Source organism: Acomys russatus, chromosome 14, assembly GCF_903995435.1.
Source record: "Acomys russatus chromosome 14, mAcoRus1.1, whole genome shotgun sequence".
In the NCBI taxonomy this organism is placed as follows: Eukaryota; Metazoa; Chordata; class Mammalia; order Rodentia; family Muridae; genus Acomys; species Acomys russatus.
The window spans coordinates 54209209-54233189 of record NC_067150.1 but is presented as its reverse complement, the minus strand read 5'-3'; the positions used below and the strand labels follow the sequence as shown (position 1 = coordinate 54233189).

Below are 23981 nucleotides of genomic sequence, written 5' to 3'. Positions count from 1 at the left end.
GGTTTCTCTGTGTATTCCTGGCTGTCCTGGACTCACTTTACAAAAACTAGGCTGGCCTTGAACTCACAGAGATTGGCCTGCCTCTGCTTCCTTGAGTACTGGCATTACAGGCATGCACCACTGGGCCCAGCGTGCCCTGGAACTGTTTTTTGTTTTGTTTTGTTTTTCGAGACAGAGTCTTTCTGTGTAGCTTTGTCTGTCCTGGACTCATTTTTGTAGACCAGGCTAGCCTCAAATTCACAGACATCCACCTGCCTCTGCCTCCAGAGTGCTGGGATTAACGGCGTGCGCTGCCGCCGCCACCACCACCACCCTGCTGGCCTGGAACTCTTTTTTTTTTTTTTTAATGGTGAAAAAAGTGCATATAGATGATCCCAGTCTTGTCAGCAACACCCAGAGCATCATAACCAGGAGGCAGCCAAACACATCCCTTCTTCTCTCTGTCAGGCCTTATCAGGGTACTGGCTTTGGCCACATCAATGTTATAGTTTCTTCACGGTCTGTTTGACCTGGTGCTTGTTAGCCTTGACATCCACAAGGAACACTAGAATGTTCTTATCCTCTATTTTCTTCATGCCTGACCCGGTGGTCGGGGGAAATTTGATGATGGTGTAGTGGTCAGGCTTGTTTCTCCTGGGTGCGCTCCTTTGAGGAGGGTATTTGGGCCACCTCAGAAGCTGCAGGGTCTTGGGCCGCCGGAAGGTGGGTGACATGTGGATCTTCTTCTTGCAGCTGTGGATGCCTTTCAGCACTGCCTCTTAGCTTTCAAGGCCTTCGCTTCGGCTTCAGCTTTGGGAAGGGCAAGAGCTTTCTTCTTTGCTTTCAGCACCACCTTGGTGAAAAGCTGCCTTGGGACTCTTCATATAGATTAGGCTGGCCTAGACGTCACTGAGATCCTCCTGCCTCTGTCTCTGAAGTGTTGAGCCACCGTGCCTGTCTGAGATCCTGTTTTGTGAACAAGAGAAAGAAAGAGAAAAGGGACAGGCGGAAGAGGTAGCTCAGCAGTTGCTTGCTGCTCTGATAGAGGACCGAAATCCGGTACCCAGTGCCCAAACCAGACACTCACAGTTCTAGCTCCAGGGGCATCTGACAGCTCTTCTGCCCTCAACTGGCACCCACACTAACGTGCATATACTCACATAAATACACATAGTTAAAAAATAATAGATCTTTAATCACAAAGGCAGGTGGATTGCTGTGAATTCAAGGCCAGCCTGGTCTACAAAGCAATTCCAGGCTAGCCAAGGCTACACAAAGAAACAGTGTCTGGAAAAAACAAAATAACAACAACAACAACAAGTCTTTAAAACAAAGAAAAATGCCAGGCATGGTGGTGCACGTCTTTAGTTCCAGCACTCAGGAGACAGAGGCAAGCAGATCAGAGAGTTCGACGCCAACCTGGTCTACAAAGACAGTTCCAGGACAGCCAGAGCTACACAGAGAAACCCTGTCTCCAAAAAACCAACACCAAAGAAAAGTTAAGCTTAAGTCATCAACAATTCTAAACCACTGAGTACACATTAACACACGTTTAGTGGGAGAAAGTATGTGTAGCATGCGGAAGACCTTAGGTTTTGATCCTTAAATACACACACACACACACACACACACACTTCACAAGACACGAAATGATTAATAATCTCAAAGCATCTCCCTATAAGACCCTTATTAATTATACAGGGAACAATATAACTTTCTAGTGCAGAAGCCTGGCAGCCACCAACTACCCTCAGCAAGCAAGTAATTGGAGCTGTGTGCCCCTGGCTTGAAAAGGACACATCTCCTTGCTCACATACCTGGCAAAAATGCACCCCTGGAATCTAGTCATGAGGAACCACAAACGGCAGGCCCACTTTCAGGGACATTCCACTGAATGTAACTCCAGCTTCAAGAGATCTGATGCCCTTTAAACACACAAGCACGTATGCGCGCGCGCGCGCGCACACACACACACACACACACACTTAAAAATTTCCAAAAGGGAATGAGGCTCAGTGACAGAACACATGCCTAGCATGTACAAGGCTTCAGTTCTTAGCACCAAAACATGTACACGAGACTGAGATGGTGAAGGAGAAGGAAGGAGAAGAAAAGAGGGAGGAGCGCCCGGCGTGGTGGCGCACGCCTTTAATCCCAGCACTCGGGAGGCAGAGGCAGGCGGATCGCTGTGAGTTCGAGGCCAGCCTGGTCTACAAAGTGAGTCCAGGATGGCCAAGGTTACACAGAGAGACACTGTCTCAAAAAACAAAAACAAAAAAAAAAAAAAAAAAAAAAAAAAAAAAAAAAAAAAAAAAAGAAAGAAAGAAAGAAAGGAGGGAGGAGCTTCTTGGACCCAAAACCACACAGTGACCCAGAGCTATGCGTGATCCTGGACTTTTATCCTGGAGTCAAACAGATAGAAGAAACTCTATCGAATACATTTTTTCCCCTTGCTGTAAAGGTGATTTGGGGGACAGTGGTGATATGTTTTTGTCTGTGTATTCAATGATGGAATCATATCATTACCCATTTCCTGATTTTGGTTATTATTATATAAAAAGGCTTTGTTTTTAGAAAAAACATACTGAAGTATTTAGGGATAAACAAACCACATGAGCATGTGTATTTTGAAACTTTTTTTTTTTCCAAGACAGGGTTTCTCTGTGAAGCCTTGTCTGTCCTGGACTTGCTTTGTAGACCAGGCTGACTTTGAACTCATAGGAATCCACCTGCCTCTTCCTCCCTGAGTGCTGGGATTACAGGTGTGAGCCATTGTACCCAGCAACATTTTTCTCCCTTTGAGCCAGGCCCTTGCTGTATGATCTAGAACTTACCATGTAGCAAAAATTAAGATCTGCAATCCTCTTGCCTCAGCCTCCTGAGATCACAGGCATGTGCCATCACACTAGACCCCCAAATCTGTCTAAAGCCAGGGACAGTGGGCCACACCTACACTTCCAGCACTTAGGAGGCTGAGTCAGGAGAATGAGAGTTTGAGGCCAGTCTAGGCTACATAGTGAAACTCAAAAATCCAAAACACCTGGGCTGGAAAGGTGTTTCAGCAAGCCACCATGCTGGGTGGCTCCTACTTACCTGTAACTCCAGCTCAAGGGGATCTGATGCCCTCTTTTAAAAAATATGAAAAGCCCCAACCAAAGCAAATAAAACTCTTATGTAAACATGGCTTGCAAGGCTCATGGAGCGCCTCACTGGCTGGGCACTCTGTAAATGATTGACAGGGGTCGTCATGCTTGCCACTTCCGATGTATCTCATTATCCTCTATGGTAAATTATACTGCAATGGACACTCAGATTCAAAATTCAGTATATATTTCAGAGGTTCTCCCTCGGACATATTCATAAAAGTTAATTATTGCCCAGAGGTGTGAACATTTTAAGGTTAAGTACTTACTTCACGGGTACTGGAATAATTCTTTCACAGTCCTCACGTGTTTTTATTTAGCTAAAGGTTTTGCCAGTAGGAGCCGGGAGAGGGCTTGGGTAGTAGCTTGTTTACACAGTGGATTGAGTCCACTGTAGCAGAAAGAAATACCGTGTAAGGAATCAGGCAAGCTGCATATCCGCCTGCAGAAAAATGAGATTAAATCCATATCTCTAGTCCTGCACAAAGATCAACTGGAAATGACTCTAAGACCTTATTACAAGTCTCTAAACTTTGAAACTGCTAGAAGAAAAGATTTGGGGAAACACGCACGCACGCATGCACGCACGCACGCACGCACGCACGCACGCACGCACGCACAAACCAACAACAAATCCACACCAGAGACAGCCAAGCAGAATGGGGAAAAGGCTTTGACAACCACATTAATTTCTAGGCAGGATTAATTTCTAGAAAATATAAAGAAAACTCATCTCTACCAACAAACAGTCCATTTGCTAGACTGATGAGCTGAAAGGCACTTCTCCACCAAGGAAATAAAAATGGCTGACACAGACTGGGCATGGGAGGGGACAGCATTCTCAGCCGCAGGGACCTGCAAGGAGATCTGTCTTACCCCAGTCTTCACGGCTGTCTATCACTAACAAACACACAACAGGGCTGGAGCCATGACTCAGCAGTTAAGAGCCCTGGCTGCTCTTCCAAGGGACCTGGGTTCAATTCCCAGAACCCACCTGGTCGCACACACGCGCGCGCGCGCGCACACACACACACACACACACACACACACACACACACACACGTCTCTAAGTTCTGTCCCAGGTGATCAGATGCTCTGTTTCTGGTCTCCCATGGTACCAAGCATGTAAGTGGTACACATGCGTCCATGCAGGCACAACATTCAAACACATGAAATAAAATGCAAAAATATGCCAGATTCAGAAAGGTGAATCCTGTGTTTTTTTTTCATATGACTCTAGATTTAAATGATATATATGAGTGTGTGTGTGTGTGTGTGTGTGTGTGTGTGTGTAGGTCATGAAACTAGAAAGGGGGCCCTGAGGGGGGAAGAGACCTTAAGGGGATGGGGGGAGGCTGTGTAATGCATGATGCAGTAGGTTAGGGATCTAGGGAGAAGAGAGAGTGAGGACAAAGTACAACAAGACACACGCACGAAATGCACTACTTTGTACACTAACCTAAGAACGTAATCACAATTATGTACAGCTAGCTAATCTGAGGGGGACGGGGGGGGGGGCGCAGTTCACTGCCTGCTGCTTGAGTTGGCATGTGCTTATCCTTAGAGAGGATGCAGCAGATTTGAGGGCGTTTCTTCATGGCTGTGGGGGTGGACAACAATGGTCACATTTCTCTCCAAGAGGTCCTGTGCAGTGTGCCCATCTCACGGCCTGTTGCCAAACCACTTCTGACACAGCCATGTTACACACAGAATTGAACTGACAATCTATTTTGGCTCTTCAAATGAGAAAGCACAGCATCCCCAGGGGGGGGGAAAAAAAGGTGGGTGACAAGGAGGTTGCTTTCCCTGTGGGTTCACCTATTCCCTCAGAAATACTGTGAACATTTCTAATATAATGCCTTATAGATGTAAGTGTGAATATCTATATATATATATATGTGTATATAATGTGTGTGCAGTTGAATAAAATGTATTATAATGCAATGTAATTACAATATAGAACAAGAGAATCTAATATAATAAGATATAATGGAATACAATGGAACAATATAACATAACACCGCGTGATTTCTCCAGGCATGGTGAAGATTTGCAGCAGTGAGTGCAGCTGTCATTCTTCCTTTAGGGGATGTATGGTCTAGCAGAGGCAGCAAGACTTGGCTCTCAATGGCAGGCAAGAGGGTGAAGCCCAGCCCAGGGCCTTTGGCAATCATCCTTGCATTGCCCACCACCCTGCTCTCCACCTCTCCTCTGAAATCTGCCCTATTTTTCTCCCCCATATCTCTTGGGCTTGCTGCTCGCTCCCCTCTTTGGTTCCCCCAGGTCCACTCAGCCACCACCTTCTCCAAGAAGACTTCTCTGAGCTCTGCTCCTGGGTGTACCCTATGCCGTCTCTGTGTAGTATACATTATAAGACTGGACTAGTAGGGCCAAGGCTTCACCTCTGAGTGATTGTGCACACTCAGCCTCTGGTCTGATGTGAACTCTCCCAGTAGCCCATAACGGTGGTCGGAATAAGTCTCAGATATAAGTCTAAAAGGAGAACTTGAGGCAAGGTAAAGGACTGAGGCATACTCTACTCTCCTGATGTGGAATTCAATAAAGACATTCCCCTGGTGATGCATTTCTCTCTTGGGTTCATAAATTATCTCACGGATTCACACTTATTTACACGTGGCCTGTCTTGTAAAGCAATCATGATTGTAAAGGGCAACTCCAGGCATGGTCCGGAAGATTAACTGTCAAGGGATAAAGATGAGTCCGTTTTCTAGGGGAATATAGATGTGAAAATGCAGATGAAAGGGCAGAGAAATTTGAGCAGAAAATTGACAAAACCATCTTTCTGCTCTAGAGTGTGGTAGCACACCTCTGTAAACCTAGCAACAGAGAGGCCGAGGCGAGATGTCATTAGTTCAAGGCCAGCAGCTTGGGGATACTTAGGGAGATGGTGTCTGATCACATGAACATGCATGCACCTCCCCGACTCACCCCCCCAACACGCAGCTTCTTTGCACAAGGGACAGTGGAGCAGGAAGTAAAACAAAAACAAAAACCCTTCACCTTCATTAGCAAAGCTCAACTTTCCAAGAAGAATGTTACAAGGCATAATTTGTATAAAGAGAAATTACATGATAATCTTTAATAATTGAAGAGCTGGAGAGGTGACTCAGCAATTAAGAGGACTGGATGCTCTTGCAGAGGACCCAAGTTCAGCTTTCAGCAACCATGTGGCATGGCTAACAACCCCCATAACTCCACCTCCAGGGCATTTGATGCTGTCTTCTGGCTTCAGTGGAAACCACACACTGTAGCATACGTTCCCTCCCTCTGTCCGTCCCTCCCTCCCTCTCTCTCTTTCTGTCTCTCTCTCTCTCTCTGTGTATGTGTGTGTCTTTCTCTGTGTGTGTCTTTCTCTCTGTCTCACACACTGTCTCTAACACACACATGCACACACACGATCCCTGAATATCTTCCCACCCCCAACACTGCACCTGAATGGAAGTGAATGCTGGGGCTCCAAACACAGGTTGTCATGACTGCACAGAAATTTTACCAAATGAACCACATCCAGCCCCCAAATCGCCCCACTTTCATTAGACATAGGGAAATGATGTTTCACAAGGTTGGTGTGTCCAAGAGCATAGAAGGAAAGGACAAAACTAGGATTCACCTTCAGGGGGCTAGGAATGGTCTCTGTAGTGCCCTACCTCCCACCATCACACCCCCAACGGGCCCCACTGCTCGACACATCTTTCTCTCATGTGTAACTCATTAGTAGAGCACTCTTTGGAAACGTCTTCAACATCTAGAGGAGACCCTAGCCCTTCTTCTTTTTATGAGCATGCATGATCATTACTTCATTTGAGCTCTTTTCATAAAGAATATTCTAGAGTCATATATCGAAAAATATCCCAGTCTCTCTAGATTCTGGGTTCTGGAAAGATATGGAGTGTATCTGCATTGTCTTTATAGGCTCAAAGCCCAGTATTGTGCATAGCACATAATAGGTGCTTATTAGATTTGTTTGTTGAGTGGACAAACTTGCTCTTGTCCTAAGCACACAATGACATATGTTCCTCATCCAAGATAATTTCTCATTTTGTTGAAAACATTAAAAAAAAAAAAAAACACTAAGACTAAGGATGTAGGATGTAGCTGTGGAACAGAGCTTGCCTAACGTGCACAAGTCTCTGGGTTTGGTCTCTAGTATTGCAGAGAAGCAAGGATTAAAGGGAAGAGGGGGGGAGGGAGGGAAGAAGAATGAAAGAAGGGGTGCTGGGTGGCGGTGGCGGTGCATGCCTTTAATTCCAGTACTCAGGAAGCGAAGGCAGGCAGGCAGGCAGGCAGATCTTTTGTCAGTCGTGAGTCCAGGATAGCCAAGGTTACACAGAGAAACCCTGTCTCAGAAAAAGAAAGAAAGAAAGAAAAGGGTGCCACCATTTGCACAGGCAACCGGGTGTATTTCCATCAAAAAATTCTTAGCCTCCTAAATTTGTTTTCTTCAGTGCTGAGGGTTAAATCCAAGGCCTCACACATGCTATGTGAACTTTCTTTCTTTCTTTCTTTTTTTTTTTTTTAGACAGTGTCTCTCTGTGTAGCCTTGGCTGTCCTGGATTTGCTCTGTAGACCATGCTGGCCTTGAACTCACAGTAATCTGCCTGCCTCTGCCTCACAGCTCTGCTAGGTAAACTTTCTTTTTCTATCAGTGAGCCAAACTCTGGTCCCCTTAAGAAATTCTTCCTTCCCTTCTTCCTTTTTCTTTCTCTCTTCATTCCTTCCTTCCTTTCCCTCCTCTCCCTCCCTCCCTCCTTCCTTTCTTCTTTCCTCTTTCTGTCTTTTGACAGGATCTGCTAAACTGCACAGGCTGATCTTTAACTCGTGACTTTCCTGCCTCTGCCTCCCAAGTTCTGGGATTACAAACAAGCCCCATCATAGCTTCTTTAAGCTGTTGGGAACAAGCAAAAGAAACTTATTCTAGGAGCCGGGCGTGGTGGTGCACGCCTTTAATCCCAGCACTCAGGAGGCAGAGGCAGGCAGATCGCTGTGATTTCGAGGCCAGCCTGGTCTACAAAGTGAGTCCAGGATGGCCAAGGCTACACAGAGAAACCCTGTCTCGAAAAAACAAACAAACAAACAAACAAAAAAACAAAAAAAAAAACTTATTCTAAGTACTAGCATTTTGTTTTCAGACTCCATTTAATCATAGGGAGAAACTAAGTTCAAGGTCCCAGGGCCTAGGGTTGCTGGGAACTTCCCAATAGCTGAGCAGCTTCTCTTGTAACAAAACAGTTGCCTGAGTCCAGACATCACAAAGAAAACATCTCCATCTTGCTGGCAGGGTCAAACTAAGTTCATGTTCCCAGGCTCAGGAACCTACTCCTATCCTGACTGATGGAAACTCCCTTGCTCACCCTGTTATGACAAAATATGATTGGACAGTGCTGTTCCTTTAGCTTTATGGCTTCATCCTTTGAATATGCTGTACAACGTCCCTTCAGGGTCATAGTTCAGCTCCTGAGACTGTTCTTCAGCCCTGATCCATCAGTAGCAGCAGATTATAATAAATTTTTGTCACCTGCATTGACTTGGTGTTTGAGTTATATTGGATTTAAGTAGATCTCACAGCAAAACAAGTAAGATGGGTGACAAAAAGGATTTTACCAAACAAAGGAAGACAGGGATGCACAGAGCAGGGACTTCCATCCAATTCTGCCAATGTTCTTTATGTACAATGTAATTTGTTAGAAGTTCATTGTAGTTTGAAATGTATAACTTGGAAGCATCTTAATGTGTGACTTAAAATTTAATCATTAATAAAAAAAAAATCCCTAACTGGCATGGATTGATAAGCTGTTTAATGTTTGTTTGTTTGTTTGTTTGTTTGTTTTGGAGTTTTTTGTTTGTTTGTGAGTTTGTTGTTGTTGTTGTTGGTTTTGGAGACAGGGTTTCTCTGTCCTGACTTGCTTGGTAGACTAGGCTGGCCTTGAACTCAGAGATCTGCCTGCCTCTGCCTCCCTGAGTGCTGGGATTACAGGTACATACCACTGTGCCTAGCTAAACTGAGGACAGGAGCGCCCTCCCAGATTTATGATTGACAAGGTCACTCATGGTCATAGTCTCCTCCTCTTTTATGTACTATGGCCCTGCTGAGACATGGCTTGAAAACCCTCATCCTTGTCCTGCATCTGTAGACCTGTCCACATCAGTTGCCTCCCCTAACATGGGTTGTCACATGAGAAACATAGAGCCCTTCTGAAGAGAAGAAAAAGTATAAAAGCTTCTACTGAGACCTGGAGGGTAAGGACATCCTTAGAGTTGGCATTGTGTTGAGGAGCAAAAAATTTACCTCAGATGATTCAAATGAAATACTTGAAAGAAAGAGATACTCACAGAAATATGAGCAGTGTTGCGTGTCAAGAAAGGATATTTGGACACTCAGAGCCTAGCACCAGAGGGGGAGATAGAAGGAAAGACAGAGAGTTTAAATCTGTAAGGTTGTGGAGGCCCAATCTAAGTTAGGCTCAGAAGGAAAGGAGCACCTAACAGAAGAGCGGTAGTTCAAGGCAGCCATGACAGCAGGGATAGATCATGCTCTATTCCTGTCTTGGAGCATTTCCTCTGAATTCAAATAGTCCCTGCAGAAAGGACTGGGGAGGGCCATGAGACTCAGGGCAAAAACAACTTGTAAATGTCAGGAAGTTCCTAAAACTAACAAGATTCACGAGAACCTGCTCTCCCCAGAGTTATGAAAGCAGTAAACCACTGTTGTGGGGAGTGGGGCTCTCCATCCAGCTGACCTATTGAGCAACTTGCCCTATCGTTCAGAAAGCTCCAGGGTTGCAGCTTTCATGAGTCATCAGCCATGTGGGATGCTCATGGGTGATGCATCTGCCTTTGAGTCATCCCTAGTCCTATAAGTAACCCATCATCCACACTCCTGAAATAACACCAATAAACTCATTGGTTCACCAAGTTTGCTTTGGTAGTATCATCACTTCGGTCCCGCATCAGGGGTGAATAGACACCTGCTCTCCCCAAATTCCTACTCAAGTCTCCTGCATGTGACCAGACGTGATCTGGGAGGGGAGGTGGAGAGGTATGACACACAAGGTCTGACACAAGACTTCAGGTCATGAGATAGGGCAGACAGAGAACACTAATGCGGGGGGGGGGGGGGGGCGGGTACCTCTTAGTTACATCCCTCATACAAAAAGGTCCCTTCAAAGGAAACATCCTGAGATCCATTGCGTCTGACTCCTCTGAGACACTCCAGTAAGACTGAGGTCCCCCTTCCATGACAGAAATCATTTCAGTAGCACACTCTTAACTGGTTTTTCTTCCCTCCTGCCCTGTCTCACTGGCCCTGTTCCTCTCTCCCTCATGCCTGGGCACCATGAAAACACTCAGGTCCACCTTGGATTCGGTTTTCAGGAGGAAACAAATTAAGACACTGGTCAAACTGGTCACCCTCTCTTCCTCTAAAAAGATGAGTCATGTGTATAGAAGCTTCCTTGTAGAAAGGCTAAGGAGCCTCCCAAACTCACTCCCTGACATTACTGAGTTGGGTGGATACCAATCCACAGAGCAACCCTCAGGCATGGACCTGTAAAATCTGCAGACCAGGACTCTTAGGATCATAGAACCATCTAAGAAGTGCTTCTCCATCTTTCATTGTTGCCACAAATAGGACTCCGGGCACCCTGTTACCTTCCCTATGAAATTTTAATACTGCAGATATATTGCAAATGTACTCACGCTCTGCGTGTCTGCTTGGTAGGTACTCTCTCATGCATTGCCAACATTTCCTGTTTTCAGCATTGGTAGCTGATGATGCAAGGTCCCAGTGCCATCCCTCGGTGCTGAAGAGCAAGCAAAAGGCAGCTGCAGCTAATGACAGCCAGTCTGCACACACAGGCCAATGACAGGCCTCCCTTCCACAGGGCCTGTTAGCCACAGGTCTGTAGCACTGGCCTCGCATTCCCATTATCTCCCATGGACTCCACGTCAATACTCTTCATTTGAAACCCAACAAAAACCCAATGAGAGAAATAAAATTAATGCTAAGTGCTCTAATTTAGGTAGTGTTTGAATGTCCTCCTAGGCTTCATGCAACTAGAGGCTCAGTCCCTGGGGTAGTGGTATTGGGAAGTGTTAGGACCTTCAAGAGATAGTACCTAGCAGAAAACCCTTAGGGCAGTAAGTCTTATAGAACCCATTGATAGCTCTTGGGAAAAGGGCGCCAGGACATGAACAAGACTGCTCCCTCCCTCGCTGCTTCTTGGCTCAATGTGATCTTTCTTTGTTCATGCTCCATCACCCTCCATCCACCACCCGCCATCTGCCATCCACTGTCCACCATGGTAGACCTTGGGAAGGGTTATTATGAAATGAATATGCCTGCCCCTCCCTCTCTGCTTCCTGGCTCAAGATGTAGTCTTCCCTCTGCTCTTGCCCCACCATGAGCCATCCACCGTGGGTTCCGAGCCTGCACCATGCTATTTGCACTCTCAGCCTCCAAACTGTGAGCTACAAAAACCTTTTTCTTATAAAGTTTGATTTGTGGACCCCATTATGATAACAAAAGGCTGACACTATGGGATGAGATTTTTAGCCTTGGGCTTGCCTCTGCAGTAGTTTGAATAGAAATGGCCCTCATAGACTCGTGTGTGTGAGTGCTTGGCCCATAGAGAGTAGCAGAATTAGGAGGTGTGGACTTGTTGGAGTAGGTGTGTCCTTGTTAGAGGAAGTGTGTCACTGTGGGGGCGGACTTTGACATCTTCTATGTTCAAGCTACTGCCCAATGTGAGATATAGTCTCTGCTGTCTGCAGATCAGGATGCAGAACTCTCGGCTCCTTCTCCAGCACCATGTCTGCCTGCACACTGCCATGCTTCCTGACATGATGATAATGGGCTAAACCTCTGAAATTGTAAGCCAGCCCCAACTAAATGTTTGCCTTTATAAGAGTTGGCCTTGGTTATGGTGTCTCTTCACAGCTAGAAAACCCTAACTAAAAAACAAAACAACAACAACAACAACAAAACAACCCTAACTAAGGCAGCCGTTCATTCATCTTTGTAGTAACACCCAAGATTTCCCCACTTCATATTTTCTGCCCTCTTGGGTGTGATGAGTTTAGTGACACCATCCTGCCAAAGGGCATGGGAGGCCAGGGGAGTGGACATGTGGCGGCCTAAAGAGCTGGAGAGAAGTCCAGCTGCTCACCCTATAGGTCCTGAGCGGATTCCAATCACCTTAAGACCAACTCACTAGCCAGAAGGAAGAGGACACGGGCTCCTCCAGTTTGGGGGGGCACTCTGTCCCTCAAATTCTGTCGAGGGTTGGGAGAGAGAAAAACCCACCAAGCTTCCCTTCTGCTATGTCCCAGTGGTTCTCCAATTCCGTTCCCGCCAGGACATATGAAAAAGCAGAGAGCTAATTATATGATAGTAATTACCTGAAAATTATATGTTTATTGGCTTTCCACTAGCAGATACTACTATTTTTGAACCCTCCATTGTTCTGCTCAGTGACAGGAGTCACACTGTCTCTATTCCAAATGTTCCCTCCCTATCTCATGATGAGCAGACTTTTCAAATGGGGCCACAGCGTGGAAAGCCTCCTGGGTAGGAAAGGGAGGGTGTGACTCAGTCCACACAGGAGGCCCCGGAAGCCTCCCTCGCCCACAGACACCTCACTCCTGCTTTACTAATAAAGTGTTCATCATCCTCCTGCTGAAGAACTATCTCTGCCCTTGGATTCTGGGGAGAGTATCCACCGGATATATTTATAAACCCTTCAATTACGTGCCTTGGCTAATTGTCCCCTTTCCACCAGCTCTTCTTACGACAGAGGGAACCTTGCCTGTAATTATAGTGATGAAATATTTCTATAAGCTTTTAAAAGGGGGAGCCTAAACTGGGTCATAATGGGGAAACTGGAGGTCAGGGTGCAGGGATCAGTTTTGGATTCACTGTGACAAACTGTTCTCATGAAGCTTCTGCCATGTGGAAGCCTTGTTCCAAACAACCACCGCTGGGCACCTCTTCACACTGTTACTATGGACACCAGTACAGATGTTGGGCTGGAGAGATGGCTCACTTGGTAAGCACAAGGAACTGAGTTCATTTCGCAGAACCTATGGTTTTAAAAAGCCAACTATGGTGGGTAGTTGTGATACCAGCACTGGAGAGGGAGAGAGACAGACAAATCCATGGGGGTCACTGTCAGTCACTGGGGAGCCTACTTGGTGAGTTCCAGGCCAGGAAGAGATCCTGTCTCAAAAGGAAGTGGATAGCATCTGGACACCAGCATTCAGGGTGGCCTCTGCACACGCACGCGTGCGCGCGCGCGCGCACACACACACACACACACACACACACACACACACACACCAGGAACAACACCTATAAAACATTTTATAATGCAGACAACTCCTTTTCCATGAACTTCCTTACTTATGCAGATGACTTGGTCATGTTCACCTTTCTGTTTCAGTGCATGTCCTGTCCTCCACCCCCACCCCATCCCCTCAGAAGGGGGACAGGAGCGCTGATTGCAGTCCTGTTTATGCTTCCGCATGTACAGAGGGCAGCTTACAGGGCTTGAAGCTCCTCCACGTCTTACTGAGAGGAGGGTGGGGCATGTTTGTGCCAAGCCCTGTATGTGCCCTCATGAGGAGGTGATGACTGCTTCTCTGTAGCTCAGGATGCTTGAACATTGACTTCCCACTCATTTGGAACAGCATCTGTTTATCTAAGAGTTCCACCATCTTTGGCATGAATTCTACTAATGTGGAGCCTTGGGGACACCTCCTACCCCTGGAGACTTCTTCTTTCTCTCATTCCTCCAGCCCTCCTCCCTCAAGTCATCAGCTCCTCTCACTGCATCTTGATATGAGATTGGAAACCAATCTACTGCATGCCCAACTACTTCATTTAAGAAACAGACCTAAGTCAGGCATGGTGGAACACACCTTTAATCCCAGCACTCGGAAGGCAGAGGCAAGTGGATCACAGTGAGTTAGAGGCCAGCCTGGTCTACAAAGTGAGTCCAGGACAGGCAAGGCTACACAGAGAAACCCTGTCTCAAAAAAACCAAAAAAAAAAAAAAAAAAAGAAAAGAAAAAAAGAAAGAAAGAAAAATGAAAAGAAAAGAAAGAAGGAAAGAAACAGACTCAGCAGCAGGGATTAATTCCAGATCTCTGAGTTCGAGGCCAGTCTGGTCTACAGAGCAAGTTCCAGAACACTAAGGGCTATAGAGAAACCATGTCTCAAAAAATCTAACTAAATAAGTTATGTAAATAAATAAATAAATAAATAAAAGAAAAAGAGAAACAGACCTGGAAAACTAGAGAGATGGCTCAGCAGTTACAAGCATGTATTAGTCTTGCAGAGGACCAGAGTTCCATTTCTAGTACCCAGACCACAGCTATCTGTAACTTTAGCTCCAGAGGATCTGACATGCCTTAATTCTCTGCAAGCATGTGCATGTACACACACACACACACACACACAAATAACAATAATTACTTTTTTTTTTTTTTTTTTGGATTTTCGAGACAGGGTTTCTCTGTGTAGCCTTGGCTGTCCTGGCTGGCCTCAAAGTCACATCGATCTGCCTGCCTCTGCCTCCCGAGTACTGACAATAATTACTTTTAAAAGTAATTTAGATCTGTATCTAAAGAGGGAAACTGCCCTCCCTAAGCCCCAGATGCCCAGTAAGCCGACAGCAGGATGGAAACCAGGCTCCAGGTTAGTCTCACAGCTCACTCCCCACTGCACCTGTGGTAGGATGCACCTGTGGTAGGGTGCACCTGTGGTAGGGTGCACCTGTGGTAGAATGCACCTGTGGTAGGATGCACCTGTGGTAGGGTGCACCTGTGGTAGAATGCACCTGTGGTAGGATGCACCTGTGGTAGGATGCACCTGTGGTAGGGTGCACCTGTGGTAGAATGCACCTGTGGTAGGATGCACCTGTGGTAGGGTGCACCTGTGGTAGGATGCACCTGTGGTAGGATGCACCTGTGGTAGGATGCACCTGTGGTAGGATGCACCTGTGGTAGGATGCACCTGTGGTAGGGTGCACCTGTGGTAGGATGCCTGCTACTTTGTGACTGGCAGCTTCTCAGAAGACCTAGCTGTACTGGCTGTGGGCTACTGCTTGTGTAGGACTAGGGTACCTGCAAAGAGCACTGTGGTGGTTTAATCACATCTTCCAGGCTGTGAAAAGGTGTGTGTGTTGGGGGGGGGGGGGAGACAGGGTGGTTCTTACTACAATGTACATGACCTCAGGGTAACTTGACCTGAATCCTCCAGGGCCATCAATGTTGTTTGAACCCATACCCCGCAAATCCTAGTGAAGAAATTTCAGAGTAGCCCCTTCTTAGTTCTCCGAAAGGAAAAGACATCGTCAAGCCTGTCCAGACTCTACCCAGCTCTATCATGGGACATAACACCGCCCACACCTTTCCAAGCCCAGAGCTGCCAGAGTTTGTTTTGAGACAGGGTCTCCTGTATCCCAGGCTAGTCTTACCCCAACTTGTGTCACCAACTCCTGATCCTCCTCCCCCTACCCCCTGAATGCTGGGATCATAGGTTGACCCACCACATGCAGTGTTTGCTGTGCTGGGGATGGAACTCGCAACTTCAAGAATGCTAGGCAAGCACTCTGCCAACTGAGCCACATCCCCAGCCTCAGGTTCAGAATGTTGGCCCATGCATTTGTACAATCAGGAGAGTAAGAAATTCCAACAAGGTCAACGGAGATTGTTTAAAAGGTAGTGTGGGGTCTGGACAGATGGCTCAGTGGCTAAGAGCATTAGCTCCTTTTATGGAGGACCCAAGTTTAGCTCTTAGCATCTATATGACAGTTGACATCCACCTGTAACTCCAGTTCTAGGAGATGTGACACCTTCTTCTTGCTTCTGTGGGCTCCTGCATGCACATGGTGCATGCACATAAACCCATCCAGGCACACACCTACACATCAAAATAATAAATAAAGCAATACATCTTTAAAAGTAGATGCAGGAAGGAGGACAAGCTCAACGCAGCTGATAACACACAGTACCGACCAGAGGACACTTAGGAAATGCTTTTCTTCTTACTTGTGGATTTTTCAGAGTTGATGCAGAAATAGATGTCTACTGGGGCAATCCAGATAACATTGTTAAAAGACTCAGCTTGGGTGTTCAAGAACAGGGAGGAATTCCCTGTTCCTAAAGGAATTCAAACTCTCATTTTAAAACAGCACTGGCACCAGGCATGGTGCCACTCGTCTTTAATCCTAGCACTTGGGAGACAGAGGCAGGTGGATCTATGTGAGTTTGAGGCCAGCCTCGTCTACAGAGTGACTCCAGGATAGCCAAGGCTACACAGAGAAACCCTGTCTCGAAAACAAAACAAAACAAAACAAAAACCCACTGGCTAAATAGTTGTTTGCAAGTTTCATTTGGCTTTAAGCCTTTAAGCTACAAATTTTACTAATTGGAGAAGTGTCTGTGTCTGACTTAAACATTATCTACTAAAGATGGGGAATAGGCTCTGTGGGAGAGGAGTTGCCTAGTATTGAAATGCCTTGGGTCTGACGAGTGCACATACACACTACACACACACCACACACACCACACACACCACACACACCACACATACACATACCACGTATACCACACACACATATACACATAATACACACACACATACACACACATACCACACACACATACACACACAATATATACACCACACACACATATATATATATACACACCACACACACACACACACACACACACACACACTGGCTAATCACAAAAATGAAGAAGCACCTAAGGGCTGGTTATGTATCTCAGTAGCAAAGCATTTGCCTATGCAAGGCCCTGGGCCCAATTCCTTGTGCTTCAGGTAAAGGGAAGGCTGTTGGGGGTTGGTCCGGTGCACTGTGTGTTCAGGTGCTGATCTCTGTGCCTGAGATCTGGTTACAGTCCAGACATGGCACTGTCATTTCTATGAAGAGTCTGCTGTCTCAATGTTCTGTAAAAATTGTTCCCCAATTATCTCTGATTGGTTAACAACAAAGCTGATTAGCCAATAAGTGGGCAGAGAAGACAGGAGGCAGGACTTCTGTTGCCAATCAGAGGGTTTCAGGGAGGGACCAGAGCAAATAGAAGAAAAAAGAAGAAGGTCATGAAGAGGTCAACATGAGAACAGACACATACAGCAGAAGCTTGTGACAGAGTGAGACTAGAAAAAGGGGCGCATGGCTGGGAAGTAGCCAGGCTACCATAGATGGTTTAGAATAGATGAATATCTGCCCAGTTATAGTGCTTAAAGCTTGTTGAATAAATCTAACAGGTCTTTCTGTTGTTATTTGGGAGCTAGGGTGGGTAGCAGAAAAGGCCCCGATTACTAATATCTTAAGTTTTACAGAAGCATACCTAATATTCATAGAGTGGAGTGGGACACAGTAGCATGTCCCATTTGGTCTTTCCCATCTGCTATTTGGATATCATTCCAAATAAACAATTCTAATGTCAAAAATGGTACTGTTGTGGCTGGAGAGATGGCTCAGTGGTTAAGAGAACCCACATGTCAGCTCATAACTATATTTAACTCCAGTTCCAGAGGCTCCAATTCCCTCCTCTGGCTTCCCTGAATGCACAGACATACACACAGGCAAAACACCCACACACATAAAACATTTTTTTTTAATTAAAAATAAAAATTGCATTGCTAAGCCTTATCAGAGTAACACGCACTGGTCATCCTAGCATGATGTGGGAGGCTGAGGCAGGAGGATTTTCAGGCAGGAGGGAACTAAAGAGATGGCTCATCGGTTAGGAGGGTTACTGCGTTTGCAGGAGACTGGAGTTCAATTCTAGCATCCTGTTGAGTGGCTCACAGCTGTCAGGTCCAGAGAACTTGGCACTTGGACTCATATATATATATATATCCAAATTCAGACAAACACACATACACAAAATTTAAAAGTAAGAAAAATAGATAATTTTTTAAATGGTGGGTACAGTAGTCCATGTCTGCAATCCAAACACTTGAGAGATGGTTGAGACAAGGGGATCCAAGAGTTCGAGGTCATCCTTGGCTACATACTAAGTTCAGTTCATGGCCAGCCTGGGCCACATGTGACCATAAATGTTGGGGTGGGTGGAGAAAGGAGAAGAAAGTTAAACAAACAGGACAAGAAAGATTGCTGAATGTGAGACGAGGCAATTCGGGGTAAGGTCGAACCCCAGCTTTGAAGTTGGGCCTTCCTGAGAATGGGGAGATTTGCAAGGCAGATCAGTAAGGCAGTATGTAAAGCAGGGAGCCTCTCAGAGTAGCAGGGGCCCTGGACACAGTGAGGGGCTGGCGGAGCCCCAAGGAGGACCCAGTTGTGTTATGTAGAGCATGGCGAGGTTTTTACTTCTTGCCCACCACACCCTCAAGGTCTTCGAGAAAATCACATTTCACATGCGAGCTTAAAACGTTTTTCAGTACTGCACAGAGCCCTCTCCCCACCCCACCCTGCCCCCTTAGCCAAGCCCCTGGTTTTGGCTCCAATGGTGCCGCGAAGAATGAAGACAGGGGTGGAAAGGTGACCAGCTGCTGTTCCCGCCTGGGGAAATCAGCTTGTTCTCAAAGTGTCTACGACTTGGATCCAGATGGTTCCAGAAAGTATCAGGGAAGAGCACGGGGTGCTGGAGGGCCCCCTTCCCTCTAAGGACTGTAATCCCACAGGGGACATGGCTGAGGAATGGGCTAGCTGGCATCAAGCACCGCGGGCCTTACCCTTCCTAATCCTCAAAAGGAGCTGTTGGTTATAAACACAGCAATTACCCACAGGAGGCCGATGACTCAGCTCAATGGACTGTAAAATGCTCAGAAAAATAGGGGCCCCATAAATGCAAAAATATTATAGCGAGCACTTTCCCCAAAAACATCTCCCATCCTCCTGGGATGCTGTCTGTAAGGCACAGCTGGACTGATTTATATCGTAAAGCGAAACTCACCTGGCTCGAGGAGCAAGTGTATCTTTAAACATTTAAAGATCTACTAGTTGGATACCTCTCTGCTTAATAATGGTGGTAGGTTTCCCATAATTAAATCAAGCAGTGTGTGTTGGTGCTATGAGGCATGACAGCATGTCCGCTACAGGCACATGGGTTCTGTGCTCAGGACTGCTCAGAACCAAAGCTGCAGTGAAGTCACGTGACAACACTTGGGTGAGCGATGCCCTAAATACCTTGGATTCATTCTGCATTCAATTTGAGTTAATGTTTGGTAGTTATGCTTTTAAAATTATTTTCATTTCTATTAAGTTTGTTTTGTTTTGCTTTTGTTGTTGTTGTTGTTGGTTTGTGGCCTCCATCTTAAGTTATATTACTTCATCCAGGGTCACACTCGACAGTTTTCAAAAGCTGGGTCTCCAAGTTCAAGTACAGTCTCTGGAGCCTGGCCACCGACACCAGCTCATGAGTAGTCATGGCCCCTCACATATTTGGATCTGTGAACACGTGGCTCCTGTACTCCCCACATCTACCAGCTCATCCCCGTCTGTCCATCAGTGTCCCTAAGGATACATTCCTCATCCATCCCAATGAGCAAGTTCCCTCTTCATTGCATCCCAGTCCTCCGATTGGTCCATGTTTGACACACACACACACACCCACACACACACGTGTCTTCTATGCTCTACCTTTCTGCTTCATCATTTAGCTTTCTGTTTCGTAACTATCTGCTTTCGTGACTGGGCTCCTCCCAGGACTGTGAGCAATGGAAAGGAAGAGAGAGGGTGTCAAACATATTTCATCAATGAATGCCTGAATACATGACAATCTGCCTGACTGAGGAAGTATAATCATTGTGATGCTGCTATGAGTAACACAGGATTGTTTTTTGTCATTCCTAACTTCCATGCCAAGTGTCCCAAGAGAGAGGAAGAAAGGTGACTAGCCCCACCTTGAACCAAGGAGCACTTCAATTCTCCACTAATTTCCCCGTGTGTGTGTGTGTGTGTGTGTGTGTGTGTGTGTGTGTGTGTACATGCCATGCATGCATATGTGCACAGGTGTATGTGGAGTTTGATATCAGGTGTCTTTTCCTATTACACTCCCTCTTATATTTTTATTTTTATTCTTATAGGGGAGAAGGTAAGCATAGTCCCCACTCGCACAAATTATGCAGTCGAGTTTCCTGCTTTTGGAGAAGCCACAGGGCTAGCACGTCCCAGATACAGTGAATGAGCCTCACCCTGGGAAACCACCTCCGTGGTCATAGCCTTCCTGCCAGGTAAGTATCCAAATTTACTCTCTTGTTTGTTTGCTTTATTTTCGGGACAAGGTTTCTCTGTGTAGCCTTGGCTGTCCTGGATTCACTCTGTAGACCAGGTTGGCCTCACACTCACAGAGATCCTGCCTCTGCCTTCCAAATGCTGGGATTAAAATGAGCCACCATGCCTGACTTTTCCTTTTTTTAAAAAAAGACGTGTTATGTTGTTTTGTGCTTATGATTTTTGTCTGCCTTGTATGTATGTGTACTGTGTGTGATGCCTGCAGGAGACAGAAAAGGATGTCAGATCCCCTGGAACGGTAGTTACAGATAGCTATGAGGCGTCACGTGGGTGTTGGAAACCAGACCTGGGTCCTCTGCAAGAGAAACAAGCCCTCTTAAATCCTAGAACCATTTCTCCAGCCCTTTGGAACAGTGTCTTTTAATTGAACCGTGAGCTCACTGGTTAGGGTAAACTAGCTGACCAATGAGTTTCAGGATTGCCCTGTCTCTGTCACTCCAGTGATGGGTTATAGATACATGCTAGCCATACTCAGTTTAAAACAAACCAAAACAAAAACCCAAACCAGAATCTCACCAGGATTCCCTCGATGTTCTTGAACTTGCTATGTAGACCAGGCTGGCCCCAAATTCACAGAGATTCCCTGCCTCAGCCTCCTGAGTGCTGGAATTAAAGGTGTGTACCGCCATGAGTTCCATACTAGGCTTTGGCCTTTTATTTATTTTTATTTTTATTTTTATTTTTATTTTATTTTATTTTTTTTTTTGTGGGTGCTGTGTATCCAAGCCCAGCTCTCCATGCTTTCATGAAAGGCACCTCACAGACTGAGCCATCTCCCCAAAGCCCTCCTCCACTGGCCACCTTGGCACAGCCTTAACCTGGATGAGTCTGTGACTTGCTTCTGCATTTGGAACTTCATCTTACTGTGCTCATGGCCCCTCACTATTGCATCATGTTTCCAACATTGCGTTTCTTCTTTTATTACTTCTGTACATTGTAAGTTAGTGTAATAAAGTCAAGGGGAAAAAAATCAGTTCAAGCTGTCTGCAGCTCTGGGAAGCTGGAACACAGAGCTGTTGGAAGCCGGCCGGGTACCACAGGGAGGAGGAAGTGCTCCTCTGTGCCGCCAGTCTTATCAGGACTCCACAGCCTCTTGCCAAGATTTTAGGAAAATGATGTTCTACTCCCGGGAGCTATGCTGTATGTGTCTATAGGTGGGAAGTCTTTCAACAAGTATTTTCACCATAAATACTTGGCCTGTGTTTTCACTGAGTTAAGTCTGCAATTTGAGCTCTCCATTGTGAAATTCTGACACAGGGTTATTAATCATGTGTAGTTAAGGAGTCATTGGCAACACCGGCCAATGAGTGAAGGTTTATAGCATATAGAATCCCATCCGGGAGCTGGGCAGTGGAGGCCCACGCCTTTAATCTCATCACTCAGGAGGCAGAGGCAGGTAGATCCCTGAGTTTGAGGGCATGCTGGTCTACAGAGCAAGTTTCAGGGCAGCCCAGGCTACACATAGAAACCCTGTCTAGGAAAACAAAAAAACAACAACCAAAACAAAACAAAAGTCAAGTCTGAGATGTGGGATGAGCTCCACAAGAGCAATTGGCTGCCTTCTGATTGCAAAGTGTTTTCTTTTGGAGCAAGGACAAGCAGGGAGAATGCGAACGGCTTCTGAAAAGCTAATAAGGCCCGCACTCAGGAGGCAGAGACAGGAGTATCTTTGTGAGTTTGAGGCTGGCCTGGTTTACATAATGAGTTCCAGGTCAGCCAGGGCTACATAGTGAAACCCTGCATTAAAAGAGAGTGGAGGAGCCGGGCGTGGTGGCACACGCCTTTAGTCCCAGCACTCGGGAGGCAGAGGCAGGTGGATCGCTGTGAGTTCGAGGCCAGCCTGGTCTACAAAGTGAGTCTAGGACAGCCAAGGCTACACAGAGAAACCCTGTCTCAAAAAACAACAACAACAACAAAAAAAACAAAACAAAACAAAAAAAAAAGAGAGTAGAGGCAGGGGGTGGGGATAGGGCTGGAGAGATGGCTCCCAGTTTAAGAGCACCGACTGCTCTTGCAGAGGACCTAGAGTCAACTCCCAGATCCCGCATAATGGTTCACAACAGTCCATAATTTCACTTCTGGGGATCCAACATCTTCTTCTGACCTCTGCACACATTTGGTTCACATATACACTCAGACAAAACAGTTACCGTAATGCACATAAAATAAATAAATCTACCAAAAATTTCTAAAGCTAATAAGGAATCTCAACTCTAGGCTGGACTCGGTGGGTGGGGGACTGAGCCCAAAGCCCTAGGTTCTGGCTCCAGCCCTACATAAACTCCGCATGGTGGCAGCATCTGCACCCTCAGCATTTGGGAGGTAGAAGAATCAGAAGTCTAAGGCCGTCATCAGCTAAGTAGAGAGTGTAAGGCCAGCCTGAGCTACATTGAAACCCTATCCAAAAAAACAAAAAAAGAACTGTAAAATAAATGTAGTTAAATCAATGTTTAGATTACCTTGAAACCACTCTAATGATTTAATCCAGACTATTAAATTTGTTTATAAGAATGTGTGGGGTTTTTGTTGTTGGTGGTGGTGGTGATTGGTTGGTTTGGTTTTGTTTTTCTCATTTGGTTGAAAAATATGTCTGTCTGGAACAGAGAAGTAAGACAAATCCTAAATTTGATTTTGCTGCCACTCAGTCTAATCAACTGATCCCCAAATATCGGTGTCCACTGGACCTCCAGGCCCATGTCTGGAAGACTATGGAGCAGACTGAGGTGGTATTTCTCCCTCCTATGAATCTAGAATCTACACAGATGCCGTCTAGTCAGAACTTACCAACTAGTCAGGTAGACCTGGGTTCAAATCCTGGTTGTAGAATTTGGTCTCAAGGTGGAACTTTGGCAAATAGTGACTACTTTGGAGTTTAGTCCTCCTCTGTCAAGTGAAGCTGCTAATAGCAACTATCTATGGGGTGACCATGGCAACGAGGCAGACTGTGGGCTTATTTTTCAGGCCCCACGTACAAACACTTCCCACTTGCCTAAGTCCTTAGTCTGAGGAAAGCCTCTGGAACCCCACCACACATGTGCATCCTATATATGCACACTAATAAATATTTTTTAAACTAAATTTGATTTTTTCATATTTATTGATTGCTTTATTTTATGTATCTATACCTGGCATGTGAAAAATCTCTTGAGCTGGGTACAAGTGCCTGCCCTGCAAGCTTGATAGCCTGAATTCAGTTCCCCCAAATCTACTTAAAAGCTGGGAAAGCTAGACACAATGACGTAAGTGTCTGTGATTCCTGCAGGCCTCCCAAAGGCAGGAGTTCAAGGATGTCTTTTGCTACACCGAGACTCTGAGGCCAGCCTGTCTCAAATTTTGAAAAGAGAAAAGAAAAAGTTCCCAGTAAGCCAATACTGTGTTATTAGTTTTATTAAAATGCTGACCCCTGAATAAAGCATGTTTTAAAAAAAATGCTAGCCTGAAATGAAGAGATGGAAAGTCTGAATCAAACTGAACCCTGAAGAACAATGCCTGTCTCAAGCAGAAGATCTTGTGCAATAGTTTTGAGTTTCCAACCAAATTGCCCAACTTT

The 23981-nt window shown here is 45.8% G+C and overlaps 1 non-coding gene and 1 pseudogene across 1 annotated transcript; both read right to left on the bottom strand.

Moving 5' to 3' along the window:
* Positions 1-343: 343 nt before the first annotated feature.
* LOC127197921 (60S ribosomal protein L23a-like) lies at positions 344-3228 on the bottom strand (annotated as a pseudogene).
* A 16992-nt stretch (positions 3229-20220) lies between these two features.
* On the bottom strand, positions 20221-20378 carry LOC127198801 (U1 spliceosomal RNA). Its single transcript, XR_007831849.1, has one exon. It is a non-coding gene; the product is annotated as a U1 spliceosomal RNA (small nuclear RNA).
* Positions 20379-23981: the final 3603 nt, after the last annotated feature.